We start from the raw sequence: 24,453 nt of genomic DNA, 5'->3' as shown, positions 1-24,453 counted from the left end.
GACCAGATGTTGTGTCTATTTAGCTTCACAAAAGTGTACAGGGCCTTTGCTGACATCTTGTCTTCTAGCTGCTGACTCAGCTCTTTCCAGGCTGATGCAGCTGGAGTGGCTATTTTGCCATTTTGGACTATGGCCTCTTTTGAATTGCAAAGAACTGCAAAAATGGAAACCTTGTCTACAGATAGCTTTTGAGACATCTAAAAAAAAAAACACACTGATTATGATGGAGCAAAATGTGATTTCTGAACTATATATACAGCCAGGAGCAACCCCTCCCCCAAGTTCTCCACCAATCTACACTTTCATATTTTGTGGAATTATTGTTTTTAAGATGGAGCTATTGAATTTGTGAGTTTATTAAATTGAGTCTGAGTATTTAACCCATGTACTGTACAGCACTTTAGTCCAGTGTGCTACATGTTTTAAAGTGCTTTAGAAACTTTTTTCTTGGACATTTTTGAAAATGTTTAACATTGAAAAAAAATCCTTTTGATCCAGACAGTTAGCTATATCATGTATTAACTCAGTAACTAAAACCTCAGTATTTTAAATGTAAGCTTACCTTGTTCAGAAATCAGATGAACGCTGTTCTAAGAATCCTTCAGACACAGTAATGCCAAATAATAGTTTTTTCTGCCAGAAAATGTGTATTTGATGCAAAAGACTGCTAGCTTGTTCGTTTCTCAAAAAGTGTTCATGGGAGTGTAAAATGTTCAAATGTAGTTTTCAATAAAGTTTTTTTAATCCACTCTAAAAAAAAAAAATACTCAAGCATTTGCATCGTGGTTTTATGAACAAAAAGTGATTGAAGTAAAGAAATTGAAGTTAAAAAAAAATACACTCATTACAAATTTAGCTAATTAAATACAACAAGAGGGTTTTTTTAACAGAACTTTATTGAACAAGTGAACACACAAAGTGAAAGGTCATTTGAAAAAGACATTTTTCAGCAGTAAACCATAACAGGATATTGAAGGAAACTGTTTCCAGGGCCTACTCCGTGGATCGGCTTCCTCCGAGGCGTGGACGTCTATCAGCAGAGAATGTACCTTAGTCTGTAACACAGTCAAATATATTCTCAAGTAATATTCAAGCATGCCATTCAGCGTGTTAGTACGAGCTCGGGAGCAGCTTGGGAGAACAAGAAAACAGAGACTGCTTTAGATTGTCTTCCCAAAGTGACTCAACTTTATTCACAAGTACAACAGTTTATATAGAGGGTAAAATTCATGAGACAGCAGATTATCAGTTTAAACCAGTACAGACCAAGATAAGGCAGCGTCTTCCTGCCCTTGGGTGAAGAAGCATCCTTTGTGTAGTTTATTAGTTCAGCTACAATTGTGATTATCTCAGCGACATATTTTCAAGGCACAAAACGAAGAGTTCTTACATTAGTGAAATCTGAAACAAACCATTTGGCCTTCAACAGGCGTCTAAAAGATTAAGAAACTAATGTAGCTGAGGGAGTGATCTCTGTGGTATTTCAACCTTGTACCAGCCTGTGATTCTCACACATCAATTCTTGGGTCAAAGAGAAAAATAACTAAAACAAAGGGGCCTTATTGAATGACAGAGTTTTCCTGCATAATGTCACTATAAAACAATATCCAGTAAATGCTCCCATGGTACTAAAATACCTAACAGATATCTCAAATCATAGCAGCACAAACGCTAATTTTACCTGCACAAATCTGCACAAACGTAGCACTAACCGCTCCGCCTATTTGCCTTTACGTTTCTAGTGGGTGGGGGGGTCAGCGTCACCCTGCTTTTCTACAGTCATTGGTCAGCATATGCAAGTACATGCGGGTCGGAATCCCCGCCCCCCCCCCCCCCCCAGCGCGCCCCCGTACGCCAAAACAGTGCCAGCAGAGTGAAACCGAAAAGTGGATTGAAACTGAAAAAAAAAATTGTAAGCGAAAACAAAAAAATTACAGTTTCAATTAATAGTTTTTCACTATCATTTTTTTTCCCCGGTTTCAATACAAGCTTTTTCAGTACATTTATTTCAGTTACAATATTTTTTTTCGGTTTCAATATTTTTTTCGGTTTCGTTTCAAGGTGGCATCGTTCTGATTACATACATGGTTTGATAATCATGTGGGCTACATACCAGTGGATACCTAAACCTAAAGGTGTGTCAGTTGCAGAATACCCATGTGAAGTCCTGTATAATGTAAATACACACGAATGCGCGTTATGTTATTATTGGACAATAGCATGTCAAAATGCTCCCTAACTGCTGATATTTTTGACCGTTGTGGTGGCTCCATACAGGGAGTGCAGAATTATTAGGCAAATGAGTATTTTGTCCACATCATCCTCTTCATGCATGTTGTCTTACTCCAAGCTGTATAGGCTCGAAAGCCTACTACCAATTAAGCATATTAGGTGATGTGCATCTCTGTAATGAGAAGGGGTGTGGTCTAATGACATCAACACCCTATATCAGGTGTGCATAATTATTAGGCAACGTCCTTTCCTTTGGCAAAATGGGTCAAAAGAAGGACTTGACAGGCTCAGAAAAGTCAAAAATAGTGAGATATCTTGCAGAGGGATGCAGCAGTCTCAAAATTGCAAAGCTTCTGAAGCGTGATCATTGAACAATCAAGCGTTTCATTCAAAATAGTCAACAGGGTCGCAAGAAGCGTGTGGAAAAACCAAGGCACAAAATAACTGCCCATGAACTGAGAAAAGTCAAGCGTGCAGCTTCCAAGATGCCACTTGCCACCAGTTTGGCCATATTTCAGAGCTGCAACATCACTGGAGTGCCCAAAAGCACAAGGTGTGCAATACTCAGAGACATGGCCAAGGTAAGAAAGGCTGAAAGACGACCACCACTGAACAAGACACACAAGCTGAAACGTCAAGACTGGGCCAAGAAATATCTCAAGACTGGTTTTTCTAAGGTTTTATGGACTGATGAAATGAGAGTGAGTCTTGATGGGCCAGATGGATGGGCCCGTGGCTGGATTGGTAAAGGGCAGAGAGCTCCAGTCCCACTCAGACGCCAGCAAGGTGGAGGTGGAGTACTGGTTTGGGCTGGTATCATCAAAGATGAGCTTGTGGGGCCTTTTCGGGTCGAGGATGGAGTCAAGCTCAACTCCCAGTCCTACTGCCAGTTTCTGGAAGACACCTTCTTCAAGCAGTGGTACAGGAAGAAGTCTGCATCCTTCAAGAAAAACATGATTTTCATGCAGGACAATGCTCCATCACACGCGTCCAAGTACTCCACAGCGTGGCTGCAAGAAAGGGTATAAAAGAAGAAAAACTAATGACATGGCCTCCTTGTTCACCTGATCTGAACCCCATTGAGAACCTGTGGTCCATCATCAAATGTGAGATTTACAAGGAGGGAAAACAGTACACCTCTCTGAACAGTGTCTGGGAGGCTGTGGTTGCTGCTGCACGCAATGTTGATGGTGAACAGATCAAAACACTGACAGAATCCATGGATGGCAGGCTTTTGAGTGTCCTTGCAAAGAAAGGTGGCTATATTGGTCGCTGATTTGTTTTTGTTTTGTTTTTGAATGTCAGAGATGTAAATTTGTGAATGTGGAGATGTTATATTGGTTTCACTGGTAAAAATAAATAATTGAAATGGGTATATATTTGTTTTTTGTTAAGTTGCCTAATAATTATGCACAGTAATAGTCACCTGCACACACAGATATCCCCCTAAAATAGCTAAAACTAAAAACTACTTCCAAAAACATTCAGCTTTGATATTAATGAGTTTTTTGGGTTCATTGAGAACATGGTTGTTGTTCAATAATAAAATTATTCCTCAAAAATACAACTTGCCTAATAATTCTGCACTCCCTGTAATGTCCTTACAATGATAATCCTCAGAATCACCTCAGATCCAGCTCATACAAAAACTAATTTCTGCCTCTTTTTTTTTTACAGCTCAGATTGATAACGAAGCAGAGACATTTAAGAGAATCAGGACTTCGTTTATCTTTGGTCACGTGATATTCAGAAGAACAATAAGGACCGCAACACGGGCTTCATTTGGATATGCCCCCTTTACTTAATACTGGGACATATCACTGACAGACGTTTCTCCCGTGAATAAACCAGTGTAATTTAAACAGTACTCTCCACTGAGGTGATCATTCTGCTAGATCATGATAGTATTTTTGAAGACCTGGAATATAAATGAGCTTGCCTCTAAAGGACATTGAATCAGCTTCTGTTGCTTAAATGTGCTTTAAGTAAAATAGATGCTTCAGTTAACACAAAAATGTCATTTTATAGTGCATGCTTGAGGGACATTTTTATGAAATAATAATAACATGATAGCATTGATTCACTGTTACTACTATTATCAAGAGTTGGTGTAACTGTCCCTGAGACAGTTAAAATAAAGTTGGTTATTGCATGTTTCTGTGATAGATTCATGCTCAATTTAGTTCTTTTATTTACAAGATAAGATGATAAAAGTGTAACATTAATTAAAAAACATGTCTAAAATATGTGATTACAAAATATGGGTTTGTTAAATATGTAAAGTGCTGTAAAGTTTGTATGAGGTAAAGTTTGTAATTGTCACATGACCAGAGTTTGGTTGAGAGCACAATCACGGCATTGTGGAGCTAGCATGGATACGTGGCTACAGATGCATCTACAGCCTCAGCGTTAATGTTATTCTGCATGTGGTCCAAGAGGCGCACACGGTATGGTTCCATGTATATTGTTTGTATAATGTTGCATACGTGTTCTACAGTGGTAATGAGAGGACATTTTTGTGATATCCATTATTGTGCATTTTCTCTGTTCTGCTTGCACAAGACTGTTTATGGACACTGATATGAGAGACTGATAAGCTCAAAACATTTATGTTGTGTACTTTGTGTTTCTTCAGTTTTCACGGTGTCTGAAGACAATAAGAGTGAGAGAGAGAGAGAAATAAATTTCCGAAGACATCAGTATGATGCGTGGCCATTCTTTGTTGGACCCCTGTAGTTACAGTGAAAACGTACCGCCAACGTGGCTGGAAGTTCGACGTTAGAAGCAATGCATGTTCCAGAATAAGAAAAGAAGAAACGTTCTTGACAGCGCAGTGTGTGTGGTTCGAGAACACAGCGGAAAAGAGGCTTGCAAACTTAAAAAGAGGAAACACCATTATTGGCGCTTTGGACGGCAACGACCACGACTTCACCAATAGAGGGCGACATTGACCATCATAAACTACAGCTCTGCAAATCTCTGCCGCTGCACACAGCAAGAACTGTAAAATCCCTGGCGGTCTTCAAGGAAAAGATAACGGCTCTTCAGTCAGCGCCAGGTTGGGCTGTGATATATCCACAACTTCATGGAGAGGTTTGGAGTTTGGAGAGGTCTATTAAAATAATAATTTATTTTGTTTAAGAAAGGTACTGAGTTAAAGGTAACCAACCTGTCATTATAGCCAAAGTGTTCCCTTTTATTTTACAAGTGGTGTTGTTTAAGTATTAGTATTTAGTATTTATTTATTTATTGTCATTGTCAAGAACAATGAAATTGCGTTTGGGGCTTCCATACAACCCCAAAAAAAGAAGAAAAGAATAAATACCCCTTAAAACCCAAGTGTACATATTTAACCCAGTGTGACTCCAATGCAATAAGACAATCCTTAGCAATAATGTTCGTAGAAATTCAGACAAAGACCTGAGAAACATGACAAAATACAACAATGCAACCCATTCAATATTATTGTACTGTGAGATATGATATCAGATATGATAGTTATCTATTTAAGAAAGAGGGGGGGGGGGGGGCAGGAGGGGGAAGAGAATAAAGATATGATGCACCAATGCAGACCAGTTCATTGCTATTAAGAAGTTGGATATGGTTATTGTCCGTGAGAGGGGGGCAGAGAGTTCAGGAGCCTCACAGCCTGTGGATACAGGCTGTTGGCCAGTCTGGATGTTCTGGCCTGTATAGACCTGTACCTTCTCCCTGAGGGCAGCAGATGGAAAAGGTGGCGCGCAGGGTGATGTTGGTACCGCAGGATACTGTGCACCCTCCTCAGACAGCGAGTGGGGAAGATATTACTGATCTCTGGCAGACTTGTTCCAATAATTCTGCCAGCTTCTTTCACCACCCGCTGGAGTGCTTGCTGATCGGCCTTGGTGCAGCTGGGGAACCACACTAGAAATCCATACGTCAGAACGCTGCTGATGGCACAGTTGTAGAAGTTCAACATCAGAGATCTGGGAATGTGTGCGCTCCGCAGTCTCCTCAGGTAGTAGAGGCGCTGTTGGGCCTTCCGTACAACTGAGGTGATATGGTTGCCCCAGGACAGGTCCTCGGTCACAGTTACCCCCAAGAATTTAAAACTGCTCACCCTCTCCACCGCCTCACTGCCAATGAAGAGAGGCAGATGGTTGTTATGACCCCTCTTCCGGAAATCTACAATGATCTCCTTGGTCTTTTTGGTGTTTAAGACCAAGTTATTGTCGTGGCACCATGACTCTAGTTGTTGCACCTCTGTCCTATAGTTTGTCTCATCATTGTTGGATATAAGTCCGAGCACTGTAGTGTCATCTGCAAACTTAACAATGAGATTGGACGCGCAGGAGGAAATACAGTCATGGGTGAAGAGAGTGTATAGCAGAGGGCTCAGAACACACCCCTGAGGGGCACCGGTGTTGACCACAAGGGTGGAAGAGGTGTTCTTACCCACTCTGACACTCTGTCTACGGTTAGTGAGGAAGTCCACAATCCAGTTGCACAGAGAGGAGTTAAGTCCCAGTTGGTGGAGTTTGGGACGGAGTTTGTATGGCCGGATGGTATTAAAAGCCGAGCTGTAGTCTACAAAGAGGAGCCGTGCATAGGTGTTCCTGTGTTCCAAGTGCTTCAGTAATGTGTGCAGCACTGTGGCGATCGCATCCTCGGTTGACCGGTTCTCCCTGTATGCAAACTGGTGCGAGTCCAGGGATGGTGGAAAAGCAGCTCTGATGTGTTTAATGACCAGTCTCTCCAGGCATTTGGCGGGAATGGGGGTGAGTGCCACAGGTCTGAAATCGTTCAGACATGTGACATTTGACTGTTTTGGGATGGGAACGATGGTTGCTGCTTTGAAACAGGATGGTACCAGTGAACAGGACAACGAGGTGTTATATATAGAGGTGAAGACGTCCGCCAGGTCCGCAGCACAGTCTTTTAGCACCCGGCCCAGCACTCCATCCGGCCCGGCCGCCTTCCTGGTGTTAATGCTCCAGAACACACGCCTCAGCTCATGAGTGCTCAGGACCGGAGCAGGGTCGGTTGAGGGGAGAGGGGACAGGACAGGGTCGGTGTTCTCCCTGTCAAAACGGGCATAAAAGAGATTTAGATCCTCAGCCAGAGTAGAACTGTCGGCTGAGGGTGATGGTGTTCTTCTTTTGTAGTCCGTGATAGCCCTGATGCCCTCCCAGACCTGCCTTGGGTTTGTGTTGTTCTCAAACCTGGCCTCGATACGCCTCCTGTGCTGCTGCTTGGCAGTCTTGATGCCTCTTCTCAGGTTGGCCCTGGCAGCACTGTATGCCTCCTGGTCCCCGGATTTGAAAGCGTTGTTCCTTGTTCGAATAAGTTGTTGAACTCCGTGTGTCATCCAGGGTGGATTATTAGGGAACACACGGAATCGTTTCCAAGTTGTTACATTGTCCACACAGAAACAGATGTAGTCCAAGACAGTGGAGGTGTAACTGTCCAATGCGACACGATTGTCAGTGTCCTGCACCTTGAATACATCCCAGTCTGTGCAGTGGAAACAGTCCTGAAGCATCGGAATAGCGTCCTGCGGCCATGTTCTCACGGTTTTGGTTGTAATCCCAGTGCTCTTGATCTTTTGTGTGTATATTGGGTGTAGCAGAAGGGAGAGATGGTCTTTAAAATGTTCTAATAATGTTTAAGAGTTCAACTTAAAAGAAGAATAACAAGGGGTGTAGTTAAGCAAATTGTTGCAAGAATCAGATTGTACTGAGAATTGTATATTTGCCAGGATCGCATGTACATATAGCAACAACTTGTTTATGCAGCAGGTTTGCTGAAACATGTACAATGTCAGTAAACACAGAAAAATCACATATTGAAGAATGCAGAGAACAAATTGATTCCCTTAAGGAAGAGCTAAGTAGATTGAATGAACAATTGAAATTACACACTGATGATGTCGAAAGAGAGAAATTGGAGTTACTCATAGGTGATATTCATGCTAAAATAGAAATCAAGCAGATAATGTTGAAGAAGCCTGCCTCTAATACTTCAAGACTAGAGCCCAGGAAATCCTCAAGGGAGCGAAAGTTAACGCCCAAAATGCTAGAACTTAAGCAACAAGAGTTTTCTCAGAAGGAGAGTAAATTTATCAAACTATATGAAAGCTGGAAAGAACAAGTTAAAGCTACACGTTCCAAACTTAAAGATGAGTGCTCTGACCAGGAATTAGCTGACATGATGGATACTGTCGAAGGGCTAGAGTCACAAGTGAAAAATACATACGAAGATATGAGATCGCAGTCAGCCCCTTCTACTGAGACTAGAAGAAAAATGGATTCCTGCACAGCAGTAACAGCGGACTTGATGAGAATACTTAAAGTACGTATGAGTGAAGTGGGGCAAGAAGAGTTTGATGCTAAGGCAGAAAATGCGAGACGTCACATGGTGCTAGACAGAGAATATGCTCGGTCAATATTTGGGACTACAATCTCCCGACCTTCTGTACGTAGCTGCCGCTCAAGCTGTTTATCGGAGCAGCAAAGCATCAATGTAAAAAAGGCAGAGTGTGCTGCACAGCTTGCCGCGAAGCAGGCCGAGATAGAGATGGAGGAGGCTATTGCTACACAAAGGCAAGAGCTTAAAAGACTAGAAAATCAGCGAGATCTTCAGGTAATAACTGCAAAGCTAAAGGCTTATTCTCAAGCAGATTCAAGTGAAGCCTGTGGAGAAGACAAAAGCGCACACAGTGCGGCAGTCAGTTGTCCTCCATTAGCTCCTGAAGAAATCATACCAGAGCAAACCTACAAGAATAATAACAATGAACAACCAAACAATAATAACAATGAGTCATTGTTAATGCAAGCCTTGCATGACACAATGGTCCTCACCAGACTTCCTGCACCTGAGCCCCCAGTCTTCTCAGGGGACCCACTTAAGTTCTTAGAGTGGAGCACTAGTTTCAAAGCTTTGATAGAGCGGCGATGCACAAATCCAGCTGACAGGTTGTTCTACCTACGCAAATACATCAGTGGAGAAGCACGGTCTGTATTGGAGGGAAGCTTTTACAGAAAGGATGACGAAGCATATGACCAAGCTTGGGAAGCTTTGAATGCTCGGTATGGCCACCCCTTTATAATTCAGCGTGCATTTAGGGAAAAACTGAACAACTGGCCAAAGATTGGTTCAAGAGAGTCGCTTAAACTGAGACAATTCAGTGATTTTCTGACAGCCTGCAGCAATGCTATGCCATACATCAAAGAACTGCAGGTGTTAAATGACTGTGAAGAGAATCAAAAATTGCTCCAAAAACTTCCTGACTGGGTGACTTCTCGTTGGAATCGTCGCGTCACAGTGCAGTTACAGCAAAAAGAAGAATATCCAAGCTTCAAACAATTTGCTGATTTTGTTGCACAAGAAGCGGAAGTTGCATGCAATCCTGTAACATCATTTCATGCCTTGAAACACACTGAAGAAAGGTCAGCTAGAGACATAAAGCGTCCAAAAGCTAATGCATACATCACAAATGTGAAAGCATCAGAGAGAACAACCACAGGATACAGCGGAGTGGAGAACAATTCAAATGAGCCTGATATAGAAAGAAAAGCAAATGCTTTGCTATCAAACTCAGTCACATGTATTTGCTGTGGAGAAAGCCATTCTATTCACAAATGCCAGATCTTTGCTAAAATGTCCGTGGAGAACAAAAGAAAGTTCATACTTGACAATAACCTGTGCTTTGGTTGTCTCAGAAGAGGACACAATTCAAAAGACTGTAAGCGCAAGGCGACTTGTGGGGTTTGTAAAAAACATCATCCAACAGCTCTTCACGAAGACCGTCCAAAGACTCCAGTGAACACATCATCACATAGAATGCAGGCAGAAGAAAACATATCTGCACTTTCTTGTTGCATGGACAGAGGAGATGGTGGGAGCACATCCATGATCGTGCCTGTGTGGGTTTCTTCAACCACCACTCCAGAGAGAGAGACCTTAGTGTATGCTCTATTAGATACACAGAGTAGCAACACTTTTGTAGATCAAGGGGTATGTGAGGAGATGGGGATGAGTTTAGAGCCAGTGAAGTTAAAGCTAACCACTATGATGGGAAGAGATTCCATTGTTCAGAGCGAAAGAGTTAGTGGGCTCAGAGTTAGAGGGTTTTCCTCCAAAAGCTTTATCAACTTGCCACTTGCCCATACCAGAGACTTCATCCCACCTGAACGTTCACACATTCCCACCTCTGAAACTGCCAAAAGATGGGAACATCTAATCAAAATAGCACAGGAGATGCCTGAGTTAATGGATTGCAAGGTCGGGCTGTTAATAGGCTACGACTGTCCTAGAGCACTGGCACCACGGCAAGTAATCGCGGGAGGTGACGAAGAGCCATATGCAATCAAGACAGACCTGGGCTGGAGCATTGTTGGCAGTTCACAAAAAATGGCAACATCAGCAGAAGTGACAGGCCTGTGCCATCGCTTATCTGTTAAGGAACTTCCACCCTTGACACCAGCCACCATCATCAGAGTGCTTGAGTCAGACTTCAAAGACACAGCTCCTGGAGAAAAGAGCATATCACAAGATGACATACAGTTCACGCAACTGCTAAATGAGAAAATACACCAGAATGCTGATGGGCACCTAGAGATGCCACTTCCCTTTAAGGCACGCCCTGAGCTGCCAGAAAATAAGCGTTGAGAAAAATCCCAAATTTAAGGACGATTATGTAAGGTTCATGGACAATGTCTTCAAGGGAGGTGACGCTGAAAGAGCTGAAGATGATCCCAGAGAAGGAAATATGTGGTATATTCCACATCAAGGCGTCTATCACCCGAGAAAACCGGAAAAAATCAGGGTTGTGTTTGACTGCTCTGCAAAGTACAGTGGCACAGCTCTGAATGATCACCTCTTGACCGGACCTGATCTCATTAACAGTTTGACTGGAGTACTCTGCCGATTTCGCCAACACCCAATTGCAATCATCTGTGATGTAGAGAAGATGTTTCACAGATTTCATGTAAACAGAGAGGACAGAAATTACTTGCGATTCCTGTGGTGGGAAAATGGTGAAACAAACACAGAGCCAAAAGAATATCGCATGAAAGTCCATCTTTTCGGGGCCGCATCCTCACCAGGCTGCGCAAATTATGCAATGAAGTATCTTGCGAGCCAAAATGAAAGGGAACATCCCACAGCAGCCAACTTCATCAGAAGTAGTTTCTATGTTGATGATGGGCTAATCAGTGTAAAAACTGTGAATGCAGCCATTGAACTAGTGAGAGATGTGCGGAAGGTGTGTGCAAAGGCAAGACTAAGGCTCCACAAGTTCATATCCAACAACAGAGAAGTCCTGGAGTCAATTCCACATAGTGAACGAGCTAGTGGAGCCCAGAATGTGGACATCAGCCATCATGAACTCCCAGTTCAGACTGTGTTGGGAGTAAGGTAGAGTGTAAGCAGTGACACCTTCTCCTTTAAAGTTGCCCTGGAGGAGAAACCAGTAACACGACGGGGAATTCTGTCCATTATAGCCTCTGTGTTTGACCCATTAGGCTTCTTGGCTCCTTTCCTTCTAATAGGAAAGAAAATTCTACAGGAAATGTGTCTAAAGAGCATTGGATGGGATGAGCCACTGCCTGGTGAATTGAAGCCACAATGGTGGGAGAGTTGGGTCACTGATCTGAAGAACCTGCAGAGACTCCAAATCCCAAGATGTACCTGAAAGCCTTGGGAAAGTCCAGAGAATAGAACTCCACCACTTTTCAGATGCGAGCAATCGTGGGTATGGTCAGTGCTCATATGTTCGGGTGATGAGTGAAGACCAAGTGCATTGCTCCTTAGTCATGGGCAAAGCAAGAGTTGCACCCACAAAAGTTGTAACCATACCAAGGCTGGAATTAACAGCAGCAGTGGTGTCCTCAGCAGTCAGCAGAATGCTAAAAGAGGAACTGGAGCTCAAAATTGACCAAGAGTATTTCTGGACTGATTCACAGGTGGTTTTGGGCTACATTAACAACGAAGCTCGCAGATTTCACGTTTTTGTTGCTAATAGAGTGCAAAGAATCAGAGAAGCAACTGATCCTGCACAGTGGCACTATGTTGACACCAATCAAAATCCAGCGGATCACGCTTCCAGAGGCCTCACAGTAGCGGAATTCATCAGTTCAAATTGGCTCATTGGACCTCATTTCCTGTGGGAAAGAGAGCTTGTCACACCAGACTCAACTCCAGACCTTCTGGTAGGTGATCCAGAGGTCAAAACGACACAAATACTACAAACAAAGGTAGTAGAGGACAGGAACTTCTTGGAGAGACTCAAAAAGTTCTCAAAATGGCATACAGCAGTAAATGTAGTTGCTAGGATTCAGCAACTAGCCAAAACGAGCCAGAATACAACTAAGAAATAGAAAACTATCGAAAGAGGGTGAAAGGCTCAATAAACCATCCACTCTTGAACGCCCTATACATAAATTAGTGGTCCTAATAGAAAGTAACTAGAATGTTCCAGTGGAGCTTCTGTAAATGTGTATGGGATGGTTAAAGTATTAGGATTGACTTGCAAGTTTGTCACAATTAAGTACTGTTTGGTTCTGTAAATTCCTAGATTTATTCAAATTATTTACAGATTTCATAAATCATAGTAATTTGGTGGGAGTGTAACTGTCCCTGAGACAGTTAAAATAAAGTTGGTTATTGCATGTTTCTGTGATAGATTCATGCTCAATTTAGTTCTTTTATTTACAAGATAAGATGATAAAAGTGTAACATTAATTAAAAAACATGTCTAAAATATGTGATTACAAAATATGGGTTTGTTAAATATGTAAAGTGCTGTAAAGTTTGTATGAGGTAAAGTTTGTAATTGTCACATGACCAGAGTTTGGTTGAGAGCACAATCACGGCATTGTGGAGCTAGCATGGATACGTGGCTACAGATGCATCTACAGCCTCAGCGTTAATGTTATTCTGCATGTGGTCCAAGAGGCGCACACGGTATGGTTCCATGTATATTGTTTGTATAATGTTGCATACGTGTTCTACAGTGGTAATGAGAGGACATTTTTGTGATATCCATTATTGTGCATTTTCTCTGTTCTGCTTGCACAAGACTGTTTATGGACACTGATATGAGAGACTGAAAAGCTCAAAACATTTATGTTGTAAACTTTGTGTTTCTTCAGTTTTCACGGTGTCTGAAGACAATAAGAGTGAGAGAGAGAGAGAAATAAATTTCCGAAGACATCAGTATGATGCGTGGCCATTCTTTGTTGGACCCCTGTAGTTACAGTTGGATTGATCTGTCTTCTTCCAATCAAACCTCTTAATGCAACTAGCGTCTCCTCTACGTTCCCTGTGTACTTGTGCACCTTGTGGAAAAGAGTTTCGTTGGAAGAAGTGGCTGATAAAGACGTATGAACAACAGCAAAAATGTTCAGAGGCTCAGAGAAATATAAACTAGACATAGATGCAACAAACTGTATCAAAAAACCGACATATTAGCTGTTGGGCCTTATGTTGACAGTGCAGTAGCAGTAGTACCAGTAACAACCAGTAACCAGACCTTGCAGTCGCAGGATGGGTTCTGCTGCTACCACTAGCAGGGGGTATGTCGAGGTGGTCTGATTTGATGGTAAGGATGAAGAGCATGATCACGTAGTATTTCCTGTTCTCCAGATGTCTCAGTGCTCAGTGAAGGATAATGGTGATGGCACCCTCACTGGACCGATTTGCTGTATAAGCAAACTGGTAGGGGTCGAGACAGGGAGGTCGGCAGTCTCTGCTGAGACACTATCCGTTCGATACACTTCATGACTACAGATATGAGGGCTATAGATCCGAAGTCATTAAGGCTTTCTATTCCAGCCTTTTTGGCAATAGGAATGATGGTGGAGGCCTTCAGACAGATGGCAATGGTGGCATGAGTCAGCCTGGTGAGGATTTGAGCACAGTCTCTGGGATGGGTCTCTGACCAAGCAAAGAAGGTCTTGATATTCTCTGCTAGACAGAGGTTGGGGGACTCTGGCCTTTGCAGGTGGTGAGGGCCTGGATGCCTCTCCACAAGCCCTCTCTCCACCTCCTGTAGGCCTCCTTGGCCTGCTCCTCCTCAGGCTAGCTCTGGCAGTGCTGTACAGAGAACTGTCCCTCGGTCTGAAGGCTGAGTTATGTATTCTGAACCTGTTCTTCACTTGTCATCCAAGGTTTTCGGTTAGAAAAACTCTGATGGTTTTTGTCACTGTCACATTCTATACAAAGCACTTAATGTAGAAAAGGACAGAGTGAGTGAAGGTCTCCAGGTCCTGCTGTTGAAAGATGGAGCAGTCTGACAGATCAAAACAGTCCAGTAGCTGGAGGAGAGCATCATCTATGTTTTAATGGCCCAGGTGCTTGGAAGGTTTTTTTTCCTGAGGCAGATGTAGGGAGGGATGAGTAGCAGGGAGAGGTGGGGGAGGGGTGTTGTTCTGTAGGGATGCTTGATGTTACTGTGGTCCAGTGTCCTATTCCCCTGGTAGTACATGTGTTGGTGGAATTTGAGGAGTACAGATTTCAAACATGTCTTATTAAAGCCCCCAGCAACAATATGTCCAGCAACAATCTGTAGCTGATTGTTCAGTAAAATATTTTAGTCTTCTATCTCAGTGATAATGGAAGACATGTTTTTAGTCTCACTGCCACCAAGTGGCCAGAATGTAACATGTAATCACTTTTACTCTTAATTTCACAGATCTTATGCATTAATATTAGTGTGTAACATTTACTAGATAAATTGTTTCTTCCCATTATGTATACATTTTTTCTTCTCTGTTTAAGTAGGACTTAAAGTTTGGCAATCTTATAAGTATAAGTATATATAAGTAAGTATGTCTTTTTAAAAAGATGGGATACCAGCGTCATTAAAAAACCTTCACATCTGTGAGAGTGTCTCTCTACACTGTTAAAAGAAATCAGTGAAAAAAATAAAACAAATCAGTAAGGCATTGTTACCAAAATGAGGAAAAACAAAACAATTATTCATGGGCATTCATCTAATCAGCCCAGAACTTAAACAGAACCTCTGAATGTGAATGCCTGATATTGCTCTTTCACAGATATATAAACCAGATATATTAATGTTAGAGGAGAAAAACTGTTACGTCTAGAAAGGAGACTGTAGAAGTTTCCAAGCCAGTAATGAATGCTCTGGTCCTAAGTGATAAAGTTTCGCGCTGCAGCAAATTGTGTGCACAGTAATTATAGTTCAGAAATCACAGCCCAGCAGGTGGGAGATTGCCTTCCTGGCTTCATCTCGTTCTGTTTCTCAGCCAGCACTGACATACCTCACCAGACAGGCACAAAGGCGAGAAATTAAGAGCAAGGATACGTTGATAGCACTTGCTGATGTTACTGGCCAGGGGGTTACTGACAAAACAGGTTTTTGCTCTTTGTACATATCCCTAGCAAATTGTTGCTATAGATGTAAGAGTTCTTTAAGTTTTCATCAATCTCAATGTGTCACACATGCATGCAGAAACACATGTAGACATACACACATACAGAAGCACACTACCAACTGGCCGCCAGCACTGGGGAGAATGTACTGGAGCAGGGTGGGCAAGTATGGATCAGTTAGCAGGAAAGTTGTCATCAGTGTAATGGTCAGTCGCTGTGACACTCTGTCTCTGGCCCATTGGCTTCTCTGGTCAGATTCAATTTCAGCCAGTATGACTGTGAACTTCTCTCTCATTAGTTGACAGTCATGCCTCACTGCTGCAGACTTTGGGGGTCTGGCCAAATTTTAAGGCCAATTGACTTTTAATATGAATCACGCTGGGATGCCAAGGACTCATCCCATCGCTGGAAATTAACACCCTGGAGCCACACACACACACACACACACACACACACACACACACACACACACACACACACACACACACACACACACACACACACACACACACACACACACACACACACAAAGTGACTCACAAACAGTTATTAATGGCTTGACAGAGTAGTGTGATTGTTTTCCCTACAACTAGACAAGTATCATGTGGTGCAGAATATCACACTTTTGGTGTAATGTATAGTAAAGGCAGACTTTTCCATTTAAGGCTGTCAGCCCTGTACACAATACAAGTCTAGCCTCTGGCCTCATTCTTCTGCTTATTTAGTTTTGATATCCTTGCCGGCTCATCCTAATCAGCATTTTTAACCCTGCTCTATTTGGTTGCCCGTCATAAGCAATTTTGTATTCTCCACAAGTGCACTACCTTCTATAATCACTTGTGTTGTTGAAAAGTTGGCCTGAAATTCTGATTTTCCACACCAAAAACATGGTCTGCTCTGTTCCTTGTTGTGATCCAATCTTTGTCTTGGTGTTATTTCTACCTTTATTTTTATAGCCTTTAGTTGTTTGTACCTTGTTCTAAGTTTAATCTCCCATGTCTTGTTATTCCTGATTTGTTCCTGCTGTTCCCGCTAACCATCTTTTGTTCCCATTGAGATTATTCCGTACTGCTTTAATAATGTTGAGATTTGGGTTCTGAGCAGGCCAGGTCATAATTAATAAAAAAAAAACCCACACATAACAGAATGCTATCTGTGTACATTAGGTACTAACTACATTAACCCACCTCCGGCAGAGCTTCAACAGCATTCCAAGGGAGACTGGAGACATTGAGTCCGAATGGACCATGTTTAGCATCTCCATTGCCGAAGCTGCTGCATTGAGCTGCGGCCACAAATTGGTTGGTGCCTGTTGTGGTGGTAACCCCGGAACCAAATGGTGGACACCAGAGGTGAAGGAAGCCTGTGGGACTTTGGAGGCAGCTGACAGGTACCGACAGGCTCGGGCAGTAGCTGAAGCAAAAACTCGGGTGTGGGAGGAGTTCAGAGAGGCCATGGAAAAAGACTTTCGGACTGCCTCGAACAGATTCTGGCAAACCGTCAGGCGTCTCAGGAGGGGAAAGCGGTGCTCTACCTGGGGTAGTCTTAGATGATATTACAGGTTTTGCTGAGACAGCGTTTGTGTGCAACATGGATGCAAGTGAATGGATGCAAGGGAAGTGATCTCTTCCATCATCAACTTCTCTTCCTGGGAGAAGGAAGAGAAGTTTATGCAAGGTAGGCCTGGAGGAAATTAAATACCTTGGTCACATCTTCTCAGCAGATGGTTTGAAACCAGATCAGAGCAAGATAGAGGCAGTAAAAAAATGCCTACACCAAAGTGCAAAAAAAGATGTGGAGCGATTTCTGGGTATGGTGACATACCTAGCAAAGTTCATTCCAAACATGTCACAACACACAGAGCCATTACGTGGCCTTACCAGAGATGATGCTGCATGGCAGTGGGAAGGTGAGCATCAGCACGTGTTCAAGAAATTGAAAACAATTCTTACTGAAGCTCCTGTGCTCAGATACTATGATGTACAGCTTCCAGTAACACTATCTGTCGATGCTTCTAAAAGTGGACTCGATGCTGTCTTACTACAAGAGGGCAATACAGTTGCTTATGCATCACGCTCATTAACAGAGACTGAACAGCGTTATGCACAAATAGAAAAAGAAATGTTGGCGATTGTGTTTGGTGCAGAGCGTTTCCATCAGTATGTATATGGAAGAGAAGTGAACGTGGAGTCAGATCACAAACCACTAGAAGTGATAATGAAAAAGCCATTGAGCAGTGCTCCAGCAAGAATACAGAGACTCCTAATGAGACTGCAAAAATATCAGGTACAAGTACAGTACAAGCCAGGAAGTGAAATGTACATCGTAGACACATTATCCAGAGCATATTTGCCAGTGACCAGCTCATCTGATAATGAGATAGAAGACCAGCGTAATTGGCAGTCCACAAATATAATCAAACAGTATATGAGTGACTTTGGTCTTTGCGATGCATGGCGCTCCCTTCACCCCACCAGTAAGGAATATACTTTTTTCTCACATGTCCATCACTCCTACTCTCGTCTGGATTATTTTTTGGTCAGCAGCTCACTGCTGAACGACATTTCAGACACTGAGATTCACCCTATAGCTGTCAGCGATCATGCTCCTGTATCTTTAACACTAATGCACAAGAATAATACTACACCAAGTAAAAACTGGAGATTTAATATATCATTGCTTAAAGATGAAGACTTTATTAAATATTTTAAAAAAGAGTGGACTTCATATTTAGACTATAATGACACTCCCGAAACATCAGCTTCTGTTCTATGGGAAGCAGGGAAAGCTGTGATGAGAGGTAAAATAATTTCTTTCTCATCACATAAAAAGAAAAAAGAAAACAAAAATATTCAGGAATTAGAAAAAACCATCAAATCACTAGAAGAAGCCTACGCGTGCGACCAAGATCAGGAAACATTGAACAAAATACGCAAAACAAAACTAGAATTAAATGAGATAATTGATAAAAAAAAACAAAATTCTTAGTACAAAGACTACGCCTACAAAATTATGAACATGGTAATAAATCCGGTCAATTTCTAGCAAACCAGCTAAAAATAAATAAAGAAAAAACAACTATCTGTGCTGTTCAAGATTCATCTGGGAACACAATATATGATCCGATACAAATAAACAACATTTTCAGGGATTTCTATAAAACTGTCATGGTCCTGGGTCGTTGACCCAGCGTTTTGTGTTTTGTGATTATTTCCCTCTGTTCTAGTTATTCTGTGTCCTCCCCCCTTGTGTCCGGTTCGGGTTCTAGATTTCCTGTTTTACTTTGTAGGTCTGTGTCTCGTTATGCCCATTAGTTCCAGCTGTGTCCCCTCCTGTGTGCCATTTCCTCATTACCTGGTGTGTGTATTTATAGTTGGTGTCTGCCTGTGCTCCTCGTCGGCTCGTCTGCGTTCATCCATGTATCACTGCGTTAATCTACATTCATCTGCGTTCTATGGTGTTCCTGTCTCTGCGTCTCTCTGCCCCGCACCCCTTTTGTATGGTCCCAGGTTTGTCACTTAGTTTCTCCCAGTTTAGGTTTCCGTTTGTAATTACTCATGGTTCATTGCCTGTTTTTGCCACTACCACCCTGTAAATAAACGTCACTCGTATCATCAGTTTGCTGCATTTTGGGCCCTCCTTTTCCTCCACTCCACACGGCTCTCCGCCAGCCGTGACAAAAACGTTGTATTCACCACAAATAAACCCATCTAAAAAAGAAATTGATCAGTTTTTAGACAACATAACTCTTCCAAAATTATTGGACACTCAAGCAATGGCACTGGATTCACCACTGACACCAGGTGAACTCCAGGAAGCCCTGATAAGTATGCCCAATAATAAGGCTCCAGGTCCAGACGGCTTTCCTGTAGAATTCTACAAAGAATTCTGGTCGATTCTAGCACCAGTTTTTTACAGAACGTTGTTAGAAATCAAAGAAAAGTGCAGACTTCCATCAAATATGAATTCTGCAAACATTAATCTCCTGCTAAAACCAGGCAAAGACCCTGTATATCCCTCAAGCTATCGTCCAATATCCCTTGTAAACAGAGATGGGCAGTAACGCGTTACTTGTAACGCGTTACTGTAATCTGATTACTTTTTTCAAGTAACGAGTAAAGTAAGGGATTACTATTGCAAAATCGGTAATTAGATTACCGTTACTTTCCCGTAGGAACGCTGCGTTACTGCGTTACTAAAACCGTGATTTTTTTTGCGAGAATGTCTCATGACAGTGACGTAAGCAAGTGCGACGTTGGTGACAGCAGCTGTGTGCAGATCAACAATGGATAATATATCGAGTGCGGGAGAGAGTATGAGCGTGCAGCGTTTAAAGTGTGGAAGTACTGACCTTACTTTGAGTTTGATTCCATAAAAAGTGACAAAAACATTAGCGTCCATCGTGCGTGGGAAGAAAACTTCTTTTTCCAGCGAAAAAAACCCCTAAACTTCCGAGCAAGCACCGAGTAGCTACGACGTGATGGGAAACTCACAGAGACACTCGCGCGGATTCTTCAACTGACCGCAGCACACCTACACCAGGGTAACCCTCCGCCTACCCTGCTCCTGCTTTACAGGTGAAAATAGAGCAAAAGGACCGCTGAGTCTTTGACTTTATTTATTTTCTGCTGTGTTTTACTTGCATCTGTTTGAAAGAGTGAGTGAAAACACAAAAAATATTTTATTTTATGTGCTGGAATGTGTAGAAAATAGGTATAAATGTTAAACTAATTTATTCAAGTCAGAGAATGTTGCATATAATTAAATGTTTTGCTTGATGCATAAAGTTAAAAGATTAAAACTGATAAAACAAGTTAAAAAAAGAGACTTTTCCATTTGATTACATTTTGTATGATGGATTATGTAGAAAAAGTAGAATTGGGCTGAAAGATCTATCACTTTATCACCTCTTCAGGTTGTAAATCGTGTTTTTAAAAAGTAACTAAGTAACTAAGTAATTAATTACTTTTGAAAATAAGTAATCAGTAAAGTAACGGGATTACTTTTTGGGGGGAGTAATCAGTAATTAGTTACTGATTACTTTTTTCAAGTAACTTGACCAACACTGCTTGTAAATGTAGACCTTAAAATAATCTGCAAAGCTCTCTCAAAGAGACTGGAGAAAATAACCCCCCTCTTAATTCATCCTGGCCAAACTGGTTTCATAAAAGGTAGGCACTCATCAACAAATACACGTCGATTACTTAATTTGATAGACTACTCATACAGTAAAAACCTAGAAACTACAATATTCTCTTTAGACGCAGAAAAAGCATTTGACAGAGTTAACTGGAAATTTCTATTTGCAACTTTACACAAATTTGGTTTTGGATCCTCTTTCATAAACTGGTTAAAAATATTATATAATTCCCCAACAGCTTGTGTTAGAACAAATGACCAGACATCCTCCAGCTTCTGTCTCTTGAGGGGCACCAGGCAGGGATGCCCACTCTCCCCTTCACTGTTTGCAATTTTTATTGAACCACTAGCAGCAGCAATTAGACAGAATTCAGTAATTAAGGGCATAAAATGCAAGAACGTGGAACATAAAATCAGCCTTTATGCGGATGATGTGTTACTCTTTCTCCAAAATTCACAAACCAATATCTCTGGGGTAATTGAATTGATAACCTCTTTTTACAAGAATATCAGATTACTCAATTAACTGGTCAAAATCTACAGTCCTTCCGATTAATTGCTCCCTCCATAATTCCTCTTCTAAACCACTGCAATCGGGAAATATAAAATATTTAGGTATTAATAATAATAATGGATACTTTATTGATCCCCATGGGGAAATTACTTGTTTTTCTCTGCATTTGACCCATTCACTCAGTGAAGCAGTGGGCAGCCCACTAAGCAGGCGCCCGGGGAGCAGTGTGTAGGGACGGTACCTTGCTCAGGGGTACCTCAGGGTAGCCGTTAAGTGGATTCGAACCGCCGACCTTCCGATCATGGGGCGACCACTTTACCTACTGAGCTATCTCCAAGCTTGCAGATCTAACTAAATTAAACCATATCCCACTTTTAAAGAAGGTAGAAGATGATCTGGCTAGATGGAAATGTCTACCCATATCACTCATGGGAAGGGTTGCCGCTATAAAAATGATGGTCTTACCAAAAATAAATTATTTATTCTCAATGATCCCAACTAAACCGCCACAAGATTGGTTCAGATCTCTAGATTCATGTATGTCCAAATTCCTTTGGAAAAATAAACCCCCACGTATAAGCTTAAAAACACTACAAAAGACCAAGGATAGAGGAGGATTAGAACTGCCTAACTTTCAGCACTACTTCTTAGCCAACAGGCTTCAGTTTATCTCAGGATGGCTAAAACATACCCTCTTAGATGAACCTTGGCTAGATGTAGAACAAGCACTTTGCAATAATCTAGAGATCTCAGACCTACCATTTATCAGCTCAAACATCCAACGACATGAATGCTTTAAAAGCATCAACATCAGCTCGTCTCTGACAGCATGGTGGGAGTTTCTAAAATTGACGGCGTCTTCATTAATCCCATGCAAACGTACACCTATCTGGAACAACCCTGACATATTACAAAACAATAATATAATAAACTTTTCAGATTGGAGTGGTAAAGGAATCAAATATTTAGAACATATACTAGAAGGAACAGAATTAATTTCATTTGACGGACTAGTTACACAATATGGGATCAACAAGAAAAGATTTTTAGAATATCAACAAATTAAATCCATAGTAAAAAAGAAATTTAAACCGGGTCAAGTTTAACTACAAACACCACCAAGTGTGGTTCAATTTCTTACTCTTAAAACCCCCAAATTACTATCCAAAATATACAGAATGCTTTCTAAAACAGATGAATTAATATCACTTCCTATTGCAAAATGGGAAGCGGATTTATCAGTTAACTTAGACCTAAACTTCTGGTCTCAGATCATTAGTTCATCTAATTAGAAAGTCTCAGTTTAGTTTTTTTTTTTTTTTCTAATTAGAAAGTCTCAGTTCATCTAATTAGAAATCCCAGTCTTCAATTAATTCAATACAAAATATTACATAGAGTGCACTATACAGGTCATCGGATGTTCAAGATGGGCTTTACGTCTACCAACAACTGCTCACACTGCCAAACCAATTCACCGGACAATTATATCCACGCTCTTTGGTTCTGTCCACCAGTTCAGAAGTTTTGGCACGAGATATGTGAAGACTTATCGAAGTGTCTGAAATGTAACATTCCAACTTCCCCCTTAGTGTGTTTGTTGGGCAGCTTAGATAATGTCACTTCAGAAAAGAATATCGCCCATATGATCTTCACTGCCCTATGCATAGCCAAGAAAACAGTCCTCATGAACTAGAAAAATGAAAACAATCTTAATTCTAACCAATATAGAAATTATCTATTAGATTACATTAGTCTTGATACAGCCTCTGCCACCACATCAGATCAATTGCTCTGGGCTCCTTTGATCAGCTCCATCACCTAGTGGGGGTGGGGGGTCATAGTTTGGTCCCGCCTTCACTGTTGTGATTGGTGTGGGGGTAGGGACAGGCTTAGGGCGTCGGGGGGTTCCCCGGAGGCATCTTCCTTGGGAGGCTCAACCCGGGGTAGCGGTCATGTCCGGTTAGGGGCTCTGTTGGCTCTCAGGTGACTGTTTCCTCGCGGCTGCGTGCAGCGGGGCTAGGGGAGGGTCTGTGCTGACGGACGTGGGTTACTGACCTGGTAGCCTGGCTGGCCCTGGGTGGGTCCGGGATGGGCGTGAGGTTCTGGGGGCGCTCCGTCTCTGGGCTGGGACCTGGACCGGGCCTCGGGACCTTGGGTCCTAGTTGGTGTGTTGCCGGGGTTGTGGGCGGGTGGGTGCATGGGGGCCCAGCCCTGGCGCAGGGTGCCGCCGGTGCGTCGAGCCACCTGGGGGGCTCTTCAACTGGTGGGGGAGATTGTCACATCTTGCAGGAGCTTTCTTCTCTTCAGGAACTCTCTCTGCAGGAGGGGGAGATACAGGAGAGGTGGAGGAAGATCTCAGCCTGGGCGTCTATTGTCTTATGTAGTCTGGAAGATGAGTGGATGGTGGGGTGGGTGCAGTTTTCTCTGTGGTGGGGTTGGGTGGACTGTCCCGGGCTCTGTGGGGCCGGGAAGCGCTGCTGCACTGGGCCCCGGTCTGGATGGGCCTGGGCCCCCTTTCCCTGGCGGGTCGCGGAGTATGGGGGTGCCTACTGGGGTCAGCGGGGGAGCTGGCCCCAGGGAGGGGTCACTTGCCCCTCCCTTCCTTCACTCCCCATCTCCAGCTGCCTCCCTCTTCCCGCTCCACCACAACCACCCACACATGCAGGACCTTGGAGTAGGGGTATGTCACCAGGGTGCAGAAGAGGCTACCCCCCCTCTGTCCCCTTCTGGCTGCCTCTGCCTCAATTTTATCCCATAACTTAGACATTCACATTACTCACACTCTCATTACACATACATATAGGATCTTGGGGGTGGGCACGATACACGGACTCCAATAGACCATCAGGGTGTACACCTCACCCCTGGCGTCGTTGCCCACCTCTCAATTTTAAATACACGTAGACATTGAGGGCTAGCAGGAGGGACCATGCGCTTACCTGCTGCTCTCTGGCAGGTAGCTCCATGCCCTCCTGGGTTTTAAATGCACCTTAGAACACACAAGCATCAACACTACAATGAGCGGGTGGAGGGAGGTTTGGAGTCTTCTCTCACCCCCATTCTCTGCGGCCTGCTGGAGCGGGGGGCTAGGAGGAGGAGTTGGCCGTCCGACTGGGGTCTGGAGTGTGGGGCCTCCCTGCTGCTGCGGAGTCGGGGCGGTCTGCCTCTCCCCACCGCAGGGAAAAGGGTAA

At 42.8% G+C, this 24,453-nt stretch overlaps 1 long non-coding RNA gene across 1 annotated transcript in view; it reads left to right on the top strand.

Annotated features, from left to right (window-relative positions):
• The first annotated feature begins 4,545 nt into the window (after window positions 1-4,545).
• LOC145419591 (uncharacterized) overlaps window positions 4,546-24,453 on the top strand; it is a 110,306-nt gene continuing 90,398 nt past the window's right edge. Inside the window, exons 1-2 of the long non-coding RNA XR_013900887.1 lie at window positions 4,546-4,679; window positions 4,868-5,325. This is a non-coding gene — a long non-coding RNA (uncharacterized LOC145419591). The remainder of the gene's footprint in view (window positions 4,680-4,867; window positions 5,326-24,453) is intronic.

The sequence above is a fragment of the Astatotilapia calliptera genome, chromosome 13 (assembly GCF_964374335.1).
Source record: "Astatotilapia calliptera chromosome 13, fAstCal68.1, whole genome shotgun sequence".
NCBI lineage: Eukaryota > Metazoa > Chordata > Actinopteri > Cichliformes > Cichlidae > Astatotilapia > Astatotilapia calliptera.
This window is presented reverse-complemented; position numbering and strand designations above follow the sequence as displayed.